At 45.3% G+C, this 16,895-nt stretch overlaps 1 protein-coding gene across 1 annotated transcript in view; it reads right to left on the bottom strand.

Moving 5' to 3' along the window:
- elovl1 (ELOVL fatty acid elongase 1) overlaps positions 1-16,537 on the bottom strand; it is an 84,818-nt gene extending 68,281 nt beyond the window's left edge. The window contains exon 1 of the mRNA XM_033028851.1: positions 16,242-16,537. The gene's annotated coding sequence lies outside the window, so the exon portion shown is untranslated. The remainder of the gene's footprint in view (positions 1-16,241) is intronic.
- Positions 16,538-16,895: the final 358 nt, after the last annotated feature.

Consider the following 16,895-nt stretch of genomic DNA (forward strand, 5'->3'; position numbering starts at 1 on the left):
AATGTTTGTGCCAAAATCCATACCCATATTCCACTATTTCCAGCACTTCCAAGCCACTATCGTATCTGTCTTCACCACCACCCTTGGTAATGCATTCCAAACTCCCATCACTCGGTGTAAAAAACTTGCCCCGCACATCTCCTTTAAACTTTCCCACCTGAAACATGATGGTCCGAACGGCCTAATTCTGCTCTGATCACTTATGAACCACCTTCAGTGAGCTATAAACTTGGACTCTGAGATCCCTCTGCACAAAAACAGGAGGATAAAAACTGCATTAAGAACAGGAAAGTCAGAAGGGAAGCAACATTTGTGGAAAGAAAAACAGATATCACCTGACCAGCTGAATTTTTCCAGCATTTTGTGCATTTATTTCAGAAACAGTGCACTGACACCTAGCTGTGGCTTGAAGATCGGTGCTCCTGAAATAGCCACGCTGTTCGAACACAGTTGCAAACCTGACATCCGCGCAGCAATATGGAAAATTGTCCAGGTATATCCTGTTAACAAAAGGCTAGATAGATCCAGCCCTGTTAACTACTGCCTAGTCTGTGAACGAACACACAGCAAAGGGCTGTGCTGCCTGGTGGTACTTATTCATTGTGGAACAGTGGTGCAGCAGGTAGAGCTGCCGCCTCACCGTGCCACAGACGTGGGTTCGATTCCGACCTGTCAAAGTGGAGTTTGCACGTTCTCCCTGCGGCTACATGGGTTTCCTCCGGGTTCCTCCCGCATCCAAAAGATGTGTGGGGTTTGTAGATTAACTGGCCTCTGTAAAATTTCCCCCAGTGTGTAGCAGTGTAGAGATGTACTAGACATCTCTCACTGTAGATGAGACAGTGGGATCAAGTGGAACCAGTGTGAACGGGCGTTCGATGGTTAGCATAGACTCGGTGGGCCTAGGGATCTATTTCCATGCTGTATCGCTATACTAAACCTGTTTTGCAATAGCCAGTGTGGGTTCGCCAAGACCATTTGGTTCCAGACCTAATCACAATCTTGTTCCAAACATGGATCAAGAAGCTAAATTCCCAAAACGTGTGGGGAGAACAAATTCCCTCGACATCAAGGCAGCATCTTACCAAGTGTTGCATCAGGGAAACCAAGTAAACACAAGGTTAATGGACACCGGAGGGGAGGGGGGAAATATCTAATGCCTGGAGGAACACCTCAAACAGGGGAAAACAGATGTCAGTCCACTCCCAGGGCATCAGGAGACAACTCAGTTGCCTGGGCCAGGGTAGCTTCAGTAAAGACCATCTCATGTCATTCATGCTTCCACACCCTCCATCACAGCGGCTCAGGGTCTTTAACCTGAGGAGCATCTTCAGCAACAGACTGGTCCCACCGAGATGCAGGACAGAACGCCACAGGAGATCCTTTTTCCCTGTGGCTATCAAACTGTACAACTCCTCGCCCTTCTGTCGTGGGGTAGACTGAGACTGACTCCCTTCTCCCCACACAATCTTTGCACATCCCGAATCCTTTCCACTCGTCACTTTAGTTTTATGTTTCATGTGTTTTTATGACTGTTGGCAGATCAATTTCCCTCCTGGGATAAATAATGTTATATTGTATCGTAACCGCTCACCGATGGTGTTTTTGAGGCACTGCTATCTCTGGGGAACAAGGGCAGTGCCCCCCTCCTGGGTTCAATGTCCTCCCGAAAATGTGCTGTCGTTTCTTCCCTATTGGGCCACAAGTCTGGAACTCTTTACCCAACAGACCTTCACCACACTGACCAAAATGGTGACCTGTCACAGCAGCGAACACCAACTGCTGGCTTCACCATAGATATCAACTGCCCCCCCCCCCCCCCCCCCAAAATGAAACAACGCAGTGGCAGAAGACTAGCGTAGCTAAGAGAGCTGCTGCCTCGTGCTGCAGCAACTTGTGCTCGATCCTGACCTTTGGTGGCATCTGTGTGGAGTTTGCATGTTCTCCCTGTGACCCTACGAGTTTGCTCCAAGTGCTACGCTTCCTCCCACGTGCTTGTGGGTCAGTGAGTTTATTAACCAGCATCGATTGCCATGAGTTGTGAGCAAGCGGTATAACCTAGAAGGAGAGAGTTGACGGGAAAGTGGAGCAAATAAAAGGGGATTGCAGTAAGTGGATGCCAGACACACATTGTGGACTCACTCAGTGGGCCAAAGGGCCCATTACCAGACAGCACATCACTATGAGCCTCTCTTCCCCCCCCCCCCCCCCCCCCCCCCCCCCCGCTTCCCATCTCTCTCCCCCCATCCCCCCCCCCCCCCCCCCCCACTTAAGTGACGACCATGTTTTAGTGATTTAATTTACTGGGATCAGGAGCCAGAGCGAATCACCCATCTCCCATCATAGAAACATAGAAAATAGGTGCAGGAGTAGGCCATTCAGCCCTTCGAGCCTGCACCACCATTCAATATGATCACCTGGGTTAATAATGTACTAGCACAAGCCACATGGAGGGGACGGGGTCACAATCTTTTGGCGGCCACGCGCGTGCGTGCGCACGCACACGCACACGCACACGGCTTTGGAGGCTCAATCCAGCGCTAAAAGCGGAGATTTTTAAATCTGGATCACAAAAACTTGGGGGGGGGGGGATGTCCCCCACCTCTCAAAACATGGGGGGGACGTGTCCCTCTGGCCCCCCCGGTTTTCCGTCCCTGAATACTACCAATAGGCAAGGACAACTTTATCAGGAGATCTATGCTATGGGAGGCACCAATGATATCAGAAAGATTTGGTGTTTTTTTTCCACTGCAGGGTAAAAACATGACACCAAAAGGTATCTATTTCTGTGGTTTGAAATTATCTCAGCCCATTTACTGTGTTTTTAATAACTCAGGCAGCTGGGTCTCTACAACAATTAGAGCATTGTCCACATAACTGAACATAATATGTGACAGAACAGAATGGAGCCAGGCCTAGTCTTCATTGTTTTAACCTGAAGCACAAGCAAGCCTGGCAGCAGATACCAATGTGCATGAGTGTTGGTCCCATTCCCAGTTTCACAATAAATATAAGCAAATGTTTGCAGGCTCCGTCCTGGGGGTGGAGTTGGAGTCATGGGAGATGGTCTTGGAGGGGAGGACGCTCCTCAAACTGCGAGCATCTTGGATAATACAGCTCACCTCCTCCATGACACACTGATCAACCGGAGGAGAACCTTCAGCAACAGACTGGTTCCACCAAGATGCAGCAGAGAATGCCACAGGAGATCCTTTTTCCCTGTGGCTATCAAACTGTACAATACCTCCCCCTTCTGTCGTGGGGTAGTCTACCCTTCCCTTCCCCCTCCCCCAATTTTTGAACATTCCCAATCCTGGACTTTCCATTCATCACTTTAATTTCATCTTTCATGTATATTGTTGTGTTTTATGACTGTTGGCAGAACAATTTGCCTCCTGGGATAAATAAAGTTTGATCGGATCATATCATATTTCCATCATCTCTATTGCAAGATCTGAAAGCATGTTGGAAATTGATTCAATGGCTCACTTAATGAATACTGCATTCAACACCAGGGTGGATTCTACAGAGCTTGGTCTTGAAGCTCGAAATAACTAGGCAGCACGTTCAAGCAGACATCACTGACATGGTTGGACAAATGGGCACCCCATGTGCAGGAAGGAACTGCAAATGCTGGTTTACACCGAAGATAGACACAACAGGCTGGAGTAACTCAGCGGAACAGGCAGTATCTCTGGAGAGAAGGAATGGGCCATCTCGTGTGCTGTGTAATGCTTTGATGACACAGCATTGTGACCAAGGTCAATCAGCGCAAGACAATAATAAAACAGAGGTCTATCCAATCTATCGTGAAGCTGTTGTAGTTAGACTGTTATAACTGCATTACAAGTACAAATATATAACAAAGGCTTATTTTATTTTTAAAAAGCACATAAAAGAGTCTAAGAAGTATTCATTTCCCAGGGGGGCACAGTTCGACACTCAAATTAAACAAAGATACAAATAAGTGGCACAGCGGTAGAGCTGCTGACTTACAGCACCAGAGCCCCAGGTTCGATCCTGACTACAGTTGCTGTCTCTAAGGAGTTTTTGCATTCTCCCTGTGTCCGTGTGGGATTTCTCCCACAGTCCAAAGAAGTAAAGGTTTGTATTTTAATTGGCTTTGGTAAAATTGTAAATTGTCCCTGGCGTGTAGTGTGTGCTAGTGTACGACGTGATCGCTGATCGGCGCGGAATCGGTGGGCCAAAGGGCCTGTTTCCGCGCTGCACCTCTGATTAAACAAAACAAATTAAATTCAACTAAAGAAATAGAAATCTGGAAGTGGAGAAATCGCAAAGTAACGGTTCTGAGGCTGGCTCGGTTTTGAGAGATCAGAGTTGCCGCAGTGCGAATTGTCCAGGAGATCTCAGACTGTACAAAATTCTGCAAAGTGGTTGATAATTCCTTAAAATAAAACTTTGAGACCTTTAACAAAAGGAAACATCTGATCCTAGAGTCTGTATTTTACTCAAAAGAAATGAAACTGTTGGTGCTAATGTGAAATTCTTCATATTAATGCAAACTAGAAACAAATAGAAAATGTGGCCATTTTATTGCAGGAGGTGTGAAGTCAGGACTACCTGATTTCACTTCAGTTTTCAGCAACTTATCACATCCTCAGGATGTTCAAAAATCTCAGTCAATTTAAAATTTCTAAATATATGCAGTTCTGAGGCCAATCAGCTTGTCAGACAAACAGCAATTAATCTCTGATCTGGCGATATAGACTAGAAGCAACATTCATCAGTTCAAGATTGAGTTTACATTTCCTCTGCATGGCCACTGCTGTTAAGCCACACTTTCACCCACAGCCATCGACAGCTTCAAGATAAAAACCAATTGAGTTTTGAAATCGGCTCTATTCCTCCTGCCGAGAAACACCCTTATGCCCCTGTCCCACTTAGGAAACCTGAACGGAAACCTCTGGAGGCTTTGTGCCCCACCCAAGGTTTCCGTGCGGTTCCCGGAGGTTTTTGTCAGTCTCCCAACCTGCTTCCACTACCTGCAACCTCCGGCAACCACCTGCAACCTCCGGGAACCACACAGAAACCTTGGATGGGGCGCAACGTCTCCAGAGGTTTCCGTTCAGGTTTCCTAAGTGGGACAGGGGCATAACTGACAGAATCTTCATTATTAAGGGTGTCAGGGGTTATGGAACGATAGATCAGCCATGATTGAATGGCAGAATAGAGTTCAGTTTAGTTTATTATCACTTTGATAATCATGTTTAGATTATTATCATGTACAGCGAAAAGCTTTGGTCTCTTACTCCAGCACTTCTCACCAGCACACACCTTGGAGCACCTTTCCCACAATTATAAAATCCTAATTATTTTCATATTTCTTTCATTCAGGCCACTTTCCAGTCAAAATGAAACACAGGTGCTCCAGGTCCAAGGTGTGGGTTTTTCAGAGGCAGCAGGTTAATTGCACAACAATTGGAGTTTGAACATGAAGCAAAACCCACCCACTGCGTGGCGAATGCAAGACTCAGAACCCAAACAATTTAAATAGCAATGTAAATCAGCACAGCTAATCAAAATACAACTCGAAGGGATTGCAGCATAAGTGATATCTCACTGTTAAAAGTTCCACATTCCTCCCTGGCGTTTAAATGAAAGTCTCATGATATGTATCACAAGCTTGTGATCCATGCTACAAACAATGCTGAAGTCTGAAGATAGACACAAAAAAGCTGGAGTAACTCAGCAGGACAGGCAGCATCTCTGGAGAGAAGGAATGGGTAACGTTTCGGGTCGATACCCTTCTTCAGACTAAGAGTCGGGGGGAAAGGGGGACGATAGATATAGATGGTACTTAGGACAAATGAATGGAAGACATGCAGCTTAGGACTAACGAATGAAAGATAAAATGGCTGCGTTGATACTGGCAGGAAAAGTAATACGACAAATAACACAAAGGAAACCACCCTGGCTTTGGGCAAATTAGATATGTACAATACATCAAAGGCAAAGTTAAGTAACTGCATTTCCTCATCCTTAAAACGCTCTAATGGCATAGTAGGCTGGTAGAAACAAGGAACTGCATATACTAGTTTAGGAAATAAAGATACAAAATGCTGGAGTAACTCAGCGGGTCAGGCAGCATCTCTGGAGAGAAGGAATGAGTGCCATTAGAAGTTCGCCCATTCCTTTTCTCCAGAGATGATGCCTGTCCTGCTGAGTTACTCCAGCTTTTTGTGTCTATTTTCTGGTTGGGACCTCTCTTCGGACAAAGACTTAAGAAGACTCGTCTCTCTTTGTATAGTGTCTTCTAAAAGCCTTAGTCATTTCAACGAAACTAGTTGCTTTTGATCATGGCCTAAGACTTCTATGCACAGAGAGAGAGACAGAGAGAGAGAGAGACAGAGAGAGAGAGACAGAGAGAGAGAGAGAGACAGAGAGAGAGAGAGAGACAGAGAGAGAGACAGAGAGAGAGACAGAGAGAGAGACAGAGAGAGAGACAGAGAGAGAGACAGAGAGAGAGACAGAGAGAGAGAGAGAGACAGAGACAGACAGGGACAGAGAGGGACAGAGAGGGACAGAGAGGGACAGAGAGGGACAGAGAGGGACAGAGAGGGACAGAGAGAGACAGAGAGAGACAGAGAGACAGAGAGAGACACACACACACACACACACACGCACACGCACACGCACACGCACAGGGATATGGATCACGTGCAGGCTGAGGAGAGTGGTTTAACTTGTCATCGTGCTCAGTGCGGACATTGTGGGCCAAGGACCCAGTCCCTGTCCTGTGCTTTTCTACGGTCCATATATCTCCACCTGTCACCAACACAGCTTGTGCAACTGAACCTCTTTGAATAATGGCCCTAACATTCCCATTTGCATCTAACTGCCCCAGCTGGTTAAACTAGTTCTTCAGCTAACTTCAAATAATATGTGTGTGTAATATTAAAGAAGTCTGAAGAAGGGTTTTGGCCCGAAACGTCGCCTATTTCCTTCGCTCCATAGTTGCTGCTGCACCCGCTGAGTTTCTCCAGCATTTTTCTGTACCTTCAAATAATATCTACCTTCTCAAACAGCACCGCATCTGTAATCAGTTTCCCTCCCTCAGTTCCTTCCAGTAGACTTGGCCAAATTTCAGATAATTCACACATAGCAGGCTTTGGCTACAGTGCGTCGTGTGTTGTCACTGGTTGATTTAGCTGTTAAAGATTACTTTTATTTTGTTATAAACTCTGCAGTCCAATAAAGATAGAGTCATACAGCATGGAAAAAGCCCTTCGGCCCAACATGTCCATGCTGACCAAGATGCCCCATTTACACTGGGCCCACTTGCCCGCGTTTGACCTGTACGTTTCTAAACATATCCCTTTTAACCTGAGTAAATTACTTTTAAGTGGTGCTAAAAGTGTTAAAAGTTAACAATTTTAAATCATTAATAAAATGAAGCAAGTTATCACGTGTTGTTGTGTATACTTTATTAAATGGATAAAGTACTCATCTAACACGAATCAGATCACAAAATTTAAAAAAAAAGGTCACTGAGCAGTGACTCATTTGAAATGAATGAAATTTTACAGGACATAAAAGGAGTGGTACCTAATCTAGTGTGCCTCCCAGTACACCACTCCCTGTTTAATATGTTTCCTCCCACTCCCTCTGCAATGATTGTTGCAAGACACGTTGATAAAAGGCTTTGATAGCACGACTAGGCAGTGGTAAATGCAAGTCACCAGCTTCCACCACCTGGCAAATATTACAGCACAAAATAAATGCACAGAAGCCCAGATTTTAAACGTCACCGTTTCCTTCTCTCCAGAGATGATGCCTGTCCCGCTGAGTTACTCCAGCGTTTTGTGTCTATCTTTGATTTAAACCAGCATCTGCAGCTCCTTCATATCCAGATTTTTTAAAACTACATTAAAGTCAGTATGTGTGTCACCAAAACCACAAGTCGGGTGGGAAGAGAACAGCAAATTGTAATTGCAGGCATGATGTTGATATGGAAATCTGAAGTTACTTCTTCAAATGACAAAAAACGAGCCAAGCTAAATAGCAACTGCACCTCATGTTTCATTTGGGCAGCTTACAACCCAGCGGTATGAACATTGATTTCTCTAATTTCAAGTAACCTCTGCATTCCTCTCTCCCCCCCCCCCCACTCCCTCCTCTCCCACCCTAGTCATCCTACTACTTTCATTGTTCGCATCCTTATACTCCTGTCATTAGCACAGCTTCCCAAGCCAACAGCGGACCACTGGGGACTCCACACATCCTGAGGTCATTTGTTGCCACCCTGATTAGTTCTGGCCTTCTCGATCTTTCGCCTGAGGAAGGGTCCCGACCCGAAACATCACCAATTATTTTTCACCAGAGATGCTGCCTAACCCAGTTTCTCCAGCATGTTGTGTCTAAACAGCAACCATGCCCACTCCCCTCTTAAAAGACCATTGGAGATGCATCATACACAAACCTGGCACCTGCCTGGAAGCTAGGATTACCAAACAGTGATGGAACATTAATTGAGCATAACCAGCAAATGTTGATGCTGCCCGTCCTGCTGAGTTACTCCAGAATTGTGTGCCTGTCTACGTCTGATCAAATACCAGTTGTCTGAAGAAAGGTCTCGACCCGAAACGTCGCCCATTCCTTCTCCCCAGAGATGCTGCCTGTCCTGCTGAGTTACTCCAGCACTTTGTGTCTCTCTCCAGTTCCCAACAGCTGGACAATCAATTTCACCACCATGACTAGAATGTCGATGGTTGAGAAATAAGGGTGAGCTTCCTCTTCACCCTCTTCCACAGTAGAGCGGCTTTGGCTGAAAACACGATGATTAACTGAGCAGCGAGCCTAGCTCACAGTCTCCGGGTGGCTTCTTTGTTTAAAAGAAGTGGAAAATAAACAGACAGAGAATAAACCAGTTGTCAAGTGGAAAGAAGAAAGGAAATCACCAATGTTAGAATACAGAACATAGAACAGTCGGGCACGAGAAGAGGTCCTCCGGCCCACATTGCCTGTGTCGATCATGATGCTAAAAACATCACTTACCTACCTGCACATGACCCTTATCCCTCATCCCCTGCACAGCCATAAGCCTATCTTAAGGTACACAAAATTGCTGGGGAAACTCAGCGGGTGCAGCAGCATCTATGGAGCGAAGGAAATAGGCGACGTTTCGGGCCGAAACCCTTCTTCAGACAGCCTATCTTAAGCCTTTTAAATGCCACTATCGGCTTCAACCATCACCCTTGGCAGCACATTCCAGGCACTCGCCACCCTCTGTGTAGAGCAACTTGCTTGCACATCTCCTTTAAACGTTGCCCGTCTCACCTTAAAGCTATTCTCTCTAGTATTTGATTTCTCCTCCCCTGGGAAAGAGAATCTGACTGTCTACCTAATCTTTGCCTCTCATCATTGTATATACTTCTGTCAGGTCTACCCCCAACATCCAGCATAACAGAAAAAACAATCCATGTCTGTCCAACCTCTCCCTGTAGCCAGTTCCCCCCTAATCCAGGCATTATCATTCTGTTAAACCTCCTTTGCACCCTTTCCAAAGCCTCCACATCCTTCCTGGAACGAGCTACCAGAACTGCACGCAGTACTCCAAATGCAGCCTAACCAAAGTCCTATAAAGTTGAGCGACGGTATGATAGGGGCAGCACGGTGGCGCAGCGGTGGAGTTGCTGCCGTACAGCACCAGAGACCCAGGTTCGATCCCGGCTAGGTGTGCTGTCTTTACAGAGTTTGTATGTATTCCCTGTGACCGCGTGGGTTTTCTCCAGGTGCTCCAGTTTCCTGCCACACTCCAAAGACGTGCAGGTTTGTAGGTTAATTGGCTATTGTTAATGCCAAATCGTCCCTAGTGTGTAGGATAGTGCTACGGGGTTATCGCTGTTTGGCGTGGACTCAGTGGGCCGAAGGGCCTGTTTCCACTTTGTATCTCTCTAACGTCTAATGGTTCCCATCGCAATTCCTCCCACCTTAAGAATACCCTGCTGAGACCCACCACCATGCTTCAGATTGAGCAAAGAATGGCTAATTCTGCAAGGCACCAGAGGTGTCCTGATTGTGACTCTTGTAAGTACAATGAGGAAGGAAACGGAACCATGCGGCATCTTCTGAAGGTCGCTGCTCAGAAGTGGAACTTAGACATTGTATCGAAGGACAAAGGACAAGAAATCAGTAGGAATTGATTTAGGGGAAGGATAGGTCTGAACTTTACAAACTCTCTAATCATGCTCCAGTGCCCTGTCATTAATAGCTGCGGTGAGATTAGTTTTGCAACATTTCCTTCTGGCTCCAATCTGGAGCGTCAACTGGTTAATCTTCAATCTTTGTAGGAGCAGTGGTAGGAGAATGGAATAGCTTTTAATACATCTGTGCAGTTGAAATGTCATTATATTGTAGGCTTCAAAATAAAATCACATTTCTCGTACGCATTTAAAACTAGCAAGTACACGAGGCAAATCACAGGTTCATTTAAACTGGCAGAAACGCAGCTAAAATCTCATTGGAAGGATTTTGGAATCTTACAGCCCCTCACTGTGTGAGAGAAATTAAATGGTAAGAATATTTTTAAAGAACTACCGAAATATAGATATTTGAAGCATTTGCAGGCAGAAGGGATTAGTTTAAGTAGGCATTATGTTCGGCACAGACATGTAGGGCAAAGGGCCCATTCCAGGATTGTTTTATGCATTTTAGGTCATAAAATGAACCCTGCTTTAAATATTATCTGATATCTATGACTAATCTAAATTGTCCATGTCATTTGTTTCTTTAAAACCATCATCAGCAAATTTGGGATGTATGCCAAGTTTAGATAGGACACCACAATTAACTGTGTACCTGAAGATAACAAATTCTTCCAAGTCTTCAATCCAAAATTGGGGCGTCACGGTGGCTGCAGTAGAGTTGCTGCCTTACCATGTTAGAGACCTGGGTTTGATCCTGACTATGGGTACTGTCTGTTTGTTCTCCCTGTGACCGCGGGTTTTCTTCGGGTGCTCCGGTTTCCTCCCACACTCCAAAGACATACAGATTTGTCGATTAATTGGCTTCGGTAAAATTGTCCTTAGTGTGTAGGATTATGTTAGTGTACTGGGTGATTGCTGGTCGGCATGGACTCGGTGGGCCGAAGGGCCTGTTTCCCTGCTGTATCTCTGAACCGAACTAAACAACTATCATACTTTTGGTTAAAAATAAAATCATCCTTTTTTTTACAAGCACTTTCAGAGCATTTAATCAACAAACTTTTTGCCAACCATCAATATATTATTTCCACACAGCAACTTTTATTAGTGATTATGATGTGCTGACCATTCATTCCATGGATTTCTACTGAAGTTCCTATTTAACCCGGCACTTTGGCCAGTCCGATAGTTTGCTCCCCACATGAACACAGAAGGTAGAGAGTCAAACAGCTGCCCCATGGCACAATTTCAACAACCAAAACGGTTGCATGTAGAGTTTCTGCTTTTTCTTCTGTAACACCCTCAGCATACAAGTCATGTGGTATTTTCATATTTAATTTTTTCCAGTTACATCAGTATTACCCAACCTCCCCTTCCCTTAAGTTTATTTAACTGTGGTCTTGGAAACTCATGCAGATTATTCAACTTTTCCTGCATCCACAAGATCTCTTTTTTTCATCGCCTGCGAGTCCAACTCTATTTGAGACTTCAGAAAGCAAGTTTATTTCCTTCAATTCACCCAGAAGCCTTTCATAATCTTCCTGGCCTTTTAATCTGCCTTTTTTCCCCTTCCTTTCATTACCCAAAACACACTTGTAATGCACTACCATCTGATCAGTTTGTAATTAAAAACAGATCTCATCACTTACCCCATTGCCCTTTTTAGAAAATTGGTGCACATAATTAGCAATGATATTTCCTACGTAAACTAACACTTAAAACATTTGCTGAGTTACTCCAGCACTTGCGTCTTTCTTCAAGAGAACTTCACTGTGGGAAGAAAACACTGCCAGCTCTTTCTTTTATTGGTATCATTATCCAAGGAGTAAATCATTATTTACCTGTGATCCTCATTGCTTCTTTCAGTACTCTTATGTCCGCTTTAACAGGCAGACTACACTAAGATTAACATCTTATGCCTCTGTCCCACTTAGGAAACCTGAACGGAAACCTCTGGAGACTTTGCGCCCCACCCAAGGTTTCTGTGCGGTTCCCGGAGGTTTTTGTCAGTCTCCCTACCTGCTTCCACTACCTGCAACCTCTGGCAACCACCCGCAACCTCCGGGAACCGCATGGAAACCTTGGGTGGGGCGCAAAGTCTCCAGAGGTTTCCGTTCAGGTTTCCTAAGTGGGACAGGGGCATTATTCTTTAAGTGTAGGAAGAAACTGCAGATGCTGGTTTACACCGAAGATGGACACAAATTGCTGGAGTGACTCCGCGGATCAGGCAGCATCACTGGAGAAAACGAATAGGTGACTTTTCAGGTCGAGACTGAGAGGTCTGAAGAAGGGTCTCGACCCGAAAAGTCACCTATTCCTTTTCTCAAGTGATGCTGCCTGACCTGCTGAGTTACTCCAGCATTTTGAGTCCCTCTTATTCTTTAAGATGGCAGCTCCAACAATATAGCGCTCTTTGCACAACACAAAGGTGCTAGCGTACAAAAAAACTCACATAAAATAAACATGGTTATAGCCCGTGAGGAAGAAATGGTGAAAAACAGGATCCCTTCAGCTGCACAAAACAAATAAAAGGTGCCAACCAACACTAAATTCTTTAACATAATTGTGTGTTCTGAAGCACTAACCAGCAGCGCTAGACAGATTTGTGCTGGAATATTGTTCCACGAGGACTGGGGATCAATATTCTTCCATAAATGAACTTAATAAGTAGTTGCTAAACTTTGTTTGAATGGAGGAATGAAGTAGCACCATGTGGACACTGATCAGGAATAATGGGGTAGTAATTAAAGAAATGGACATCCAGCTGGTTGTTTTTAAGGACAAAAAATGTAATGAATGGCAACCACAGTATTACCTAGTTTGAGACAAACATTAACCAGTACTCTTCAAACAAATCTTATAAAGCACATATCAGAAGAAATGGGAGGAAGAAGGGCAGGAGAATAGAGTTGAGAGGGAAAAACAGATCAGTGCGATTGAATAGCAGAGTAGACTCGATGGGCTGAATGGCCTAATTTTCTGCTCCTACCTCTTATGAAACCATGGGGTAAAAGAAAATCAAGTGGATCTTGGTCCACTACGTTTACTTTGGACTGCTACTCACTAGACTTAGCAGCTTTTTGCTTCGATCTATATACCGAGAGCGCTTCCAGCGGGCAGCACAGAGGAGATGGACAACCTTCAACTGAAGCAACCATTGATGGAGACACAGGAATTGCAGATGCTGGAATCATGAGCAAAATATAAGAGTAACATAGCAGGTCAAGCAACAGTGGAGGAAATGAATGGTCGATGTTTTGGCTCATGATGCCTCCACAGAGTCTGATGAAGAGTCAACGTTGATTAGGTGATGCCTGGCCCACAGTTACTTGAGCACTGTGCGCAACCATTTGTAGAGCTAGCCACTGACTCTGTAGAGAATATCCACTCAGCTACTACAAGCCACTGACCAATCCAATAACGTTTTCCTTGCATTGATAACATGGTTGAATGGATTGAAAGCAAGGGCTTGAGAAGTCAATCCCATCCTCATCATTAATGTAGATAACCATAGGTTGGCAAGGTTATATTCTGTTACACAAAGACCCGAAACATTTGTAGCAACAAACCTCAAACTATGATACAACACGATACAAAAGAACTTTATTTATCCGAAGAGGGAAATTGGTCTGCCCACTAGGGTTGCCAACTTTCTCACTCCCAAATAAGGGACAAAAGGTCAAAATAAGGGACAAATTCCCGACGGCATAAAGTACAGAAGGCCTTCATCATCACCCTGGCGGGCTTAACCCATGACTTTTTTGTTTCCCATTGCTTGTTATAGCTGCACTGTCTTTTCTGCAGGTTCATCGTCCATATTTGCACATGCCAAACCCATCGAACACCAGACGTTACTGGAACTTTTTGTTTTGGTAGGAATTGGCAAAATATAGCGTACATCTGATGCGCATAAGGGGGGGCGGTGATTGGATGACTGGTGAATCACTCGTGCGTGGCGTCAACAGCACATGCAACACGCACGCACGCTGTTGTGTCAGATCTAGGATCTGTCTGTAAGCGTGGCCCTCTGGTGATTACAGAGTAGTAGCAGTCAAATACGGGACAAGGGCAGTCTCGTATGGGACAAACCAATTTAGCCCATTATACAGGATGTCCCGGCTAATACGGGACAGTTGGCAACCCTACCGCCAACAGTCATAAAACACAAGAAGATACATGGAACATGAAATTAAAGTAATGAGTGGTAACTCCAGGATTGGGGATGTGCAAAGATTGGCGAAGGTGGGACGGGGGTGGAGAGAGAGGGGGGGGGGGGGGGGGGGGGAATTGTGATCCCAGTTGCAGGGAAACACAATAAACAGGCTAGACACAAAATGCCAGAGTAACTCAGCAGTTCAGGCAACATCTCTGGAGAAAAGGAATAGGTGACGTTTCATGGTTGAAACCCTTCTTCAGATTCAGTCGTTCAGACTCAATCTGCTAAAGGATTCGATCCGAAACGTCACCCATTCCTTGTCCCCAGATATGTTGACTGACCCGCTGAGTTACTGCGGCATATTGTGTCTACCTTTGGTTTAAACCAACATCTGCAGTTCCTTCCTACACAATAGACTTGCTGATGTAGGGTGCAGAAAACATTGCTTTTGTTTTCCCTCGTTATCACAAGATAGCAAGCCCTGAGGTGCTAGTCCCACAACTGAACAACTAGTAATTAACACTGATAGTGTTACAAATTGAACTCTTAAAGAACACATGGTGCAGAAGGCCAGATTGGTCTGTTAGGCCAATGCTGATTGAAGAACCAATCCAAAATGTTCCAGTTTATGAAGTGTAGTCTTGAAGAGACAGCACTCCGAGCATTTCCAAGTATTTTTTAATCCCCAAAATACACCAATCGTCTGCCTTCACTAACTATTCACACAAAACAACTAAACGGGGAGTTATCAGGTTCCTAACATTGTGGCCAAAGATTCTAGAGGCTCCTCTAGTATCTTTGATTGTAACCTCATCTAGCCCTCGAGTACATGCAAACATGCTGGAGATAGGAACACGTGCGGCTAAAAAGTCGCTGAACGATTTCCTGATCTCACAGGACCACAGAACCAGCCGGGAACGAGCCCAGCCCCCCATCGAAGTTCCTAGTTAACTCGCAATTAATGCGGGCAGAGTTCTGGCTAAAACATTGGCGTCATGAGAAGTTTTAAAATGGCAATATTAGTCTAAAGACATATCTGCAAGTCCCATTTATCCGTGTACTCTAGCGTCCGATCACATCGTGTTAATGTTTCACAATGAATGAACCCCCACAAAAGTCGGTTTATGGTCCAAACGTTAACCCTGCGGTGATTTTAAACCGGAGAATTATCAGCCACGTTTTAGGTGCGCCTTTAGCACAAGGGGGTTATATCTCCAAGCGCTGCAACTACTCGCCTCTGTACCAAAAGGGGGAAATATCTTCACACCAATTCAGCAGTGGCTCTGGTAACGTTAAGCCGGGTGTTTGGTGTGGTGTGACACTTGCATTGTGAAAGAAGGGAGGTGCTTTGAAATGAATTAGTTTCAACAGTAGATTGAGACAGGGAACTGCAATGTTGATTTACAAAAAACACAAAGCGCTGGAGTAACTCAGCGGGTCTGGGTGGCATCTACGGAGGATAAGGATAGGCGACGTTTCTCAGACGATAGATTTGTTGAGTAGAAAAGCCGGAAATGCATACTTCTTTAACAAAAATTCTAAGCTCGTTCGGCCATTATGGGGAAAAAAATTACTGACAATATAATTCACGTGAATACCGCTTCGGAGGAAGTGACAGAGAGAGAGAGAGGGGAGGCAGGAACGTTAGTTCCCCAAAGAAAATTGACATCCAAGTTAAAGTTAAAGCGAAAGTTAACATCCAAGTTACTTGCACCGGGTTCAACTAAGAGATGGGGTTGTCCCAAGTTTGGGACTGGGGCAGTCACGCCGGGCGGTGATATTCGCAAGCCTTGAAATCGCTGTGCGAATCACAGAGAGACCTGAACAGATGAAGTCTCACCGCCCTCGCTGCTAACCCGGGACAGGAGCTGAAACTCCTGGGAGGTGTCGTTTTATTCCCACCCACCCCCAAACACATTACTCACCTGGAGCAAGACTTGCTGGAGTTTGTACAAAAGAAAGAAGGTGGTCCCAAAAGTTAACTTGTTCTGGCCCTGCCCGCGTATCAGCTGATGGGATGACAGCACAGCGAGCCCAGGGCAGCGCTTCAGCTGGTTGGACAGGGAGATGAGATCAGCGGTGGGGAGTGATAGCAATCTGGACACTCATTTGTTCGCGAGGAAAAGGGGGAAATGATGTCTGAAGGACCACCTCGAAACGCGGCGTAATTGACAAGCTGTGGGTGAAACTGACGCGGGGACTTTCCCTCTCTCCCTCTCTATCGTAACGGCCAAACCCCTGATGGCTGAGTCGCGTTTAACCTTCACTCGGGGCGGCAGCCGACTCACACCTCTATTTCCGCGAACTTTGCGGCATTTTTCTTTTTAAGCGCGGACTTTGCCGGCTCGTTCATTTTGCGGCAAACGCGCCAGGAAGTGACCCGTTCTCAAGGACTCCGTTGTTTATAACTTTATTCGGAACAGAATAAACTCGCGTTGTGACAGCAAGGGACAGGAAATAACCCAGGGCAGGAATCCCAACAAAGACACGTGGAGGAGGAACAACTGATGGGGAAGATGGGCTAGGATTCAGCAAAGGAGTGGCATGAAGTCATTTTAATGTCCCACTATATCAACACT

This window comes from Amblyraja radiata, chromosome 10 (assembly GCF_010909765.2).
Source record: "Amblyraja radiata isolate CabotCenter1 chromosome 10, sAmbRad1.1.pri, whole genome shotgun sequence".
In the NCBI taxonomy this organism is placed as follows: Eukaryota; Metazoa; Chordata; class Chondrichthyes; order Rajiformes; family Rajidae; genus Amblyraja; species Amblyraja radiata.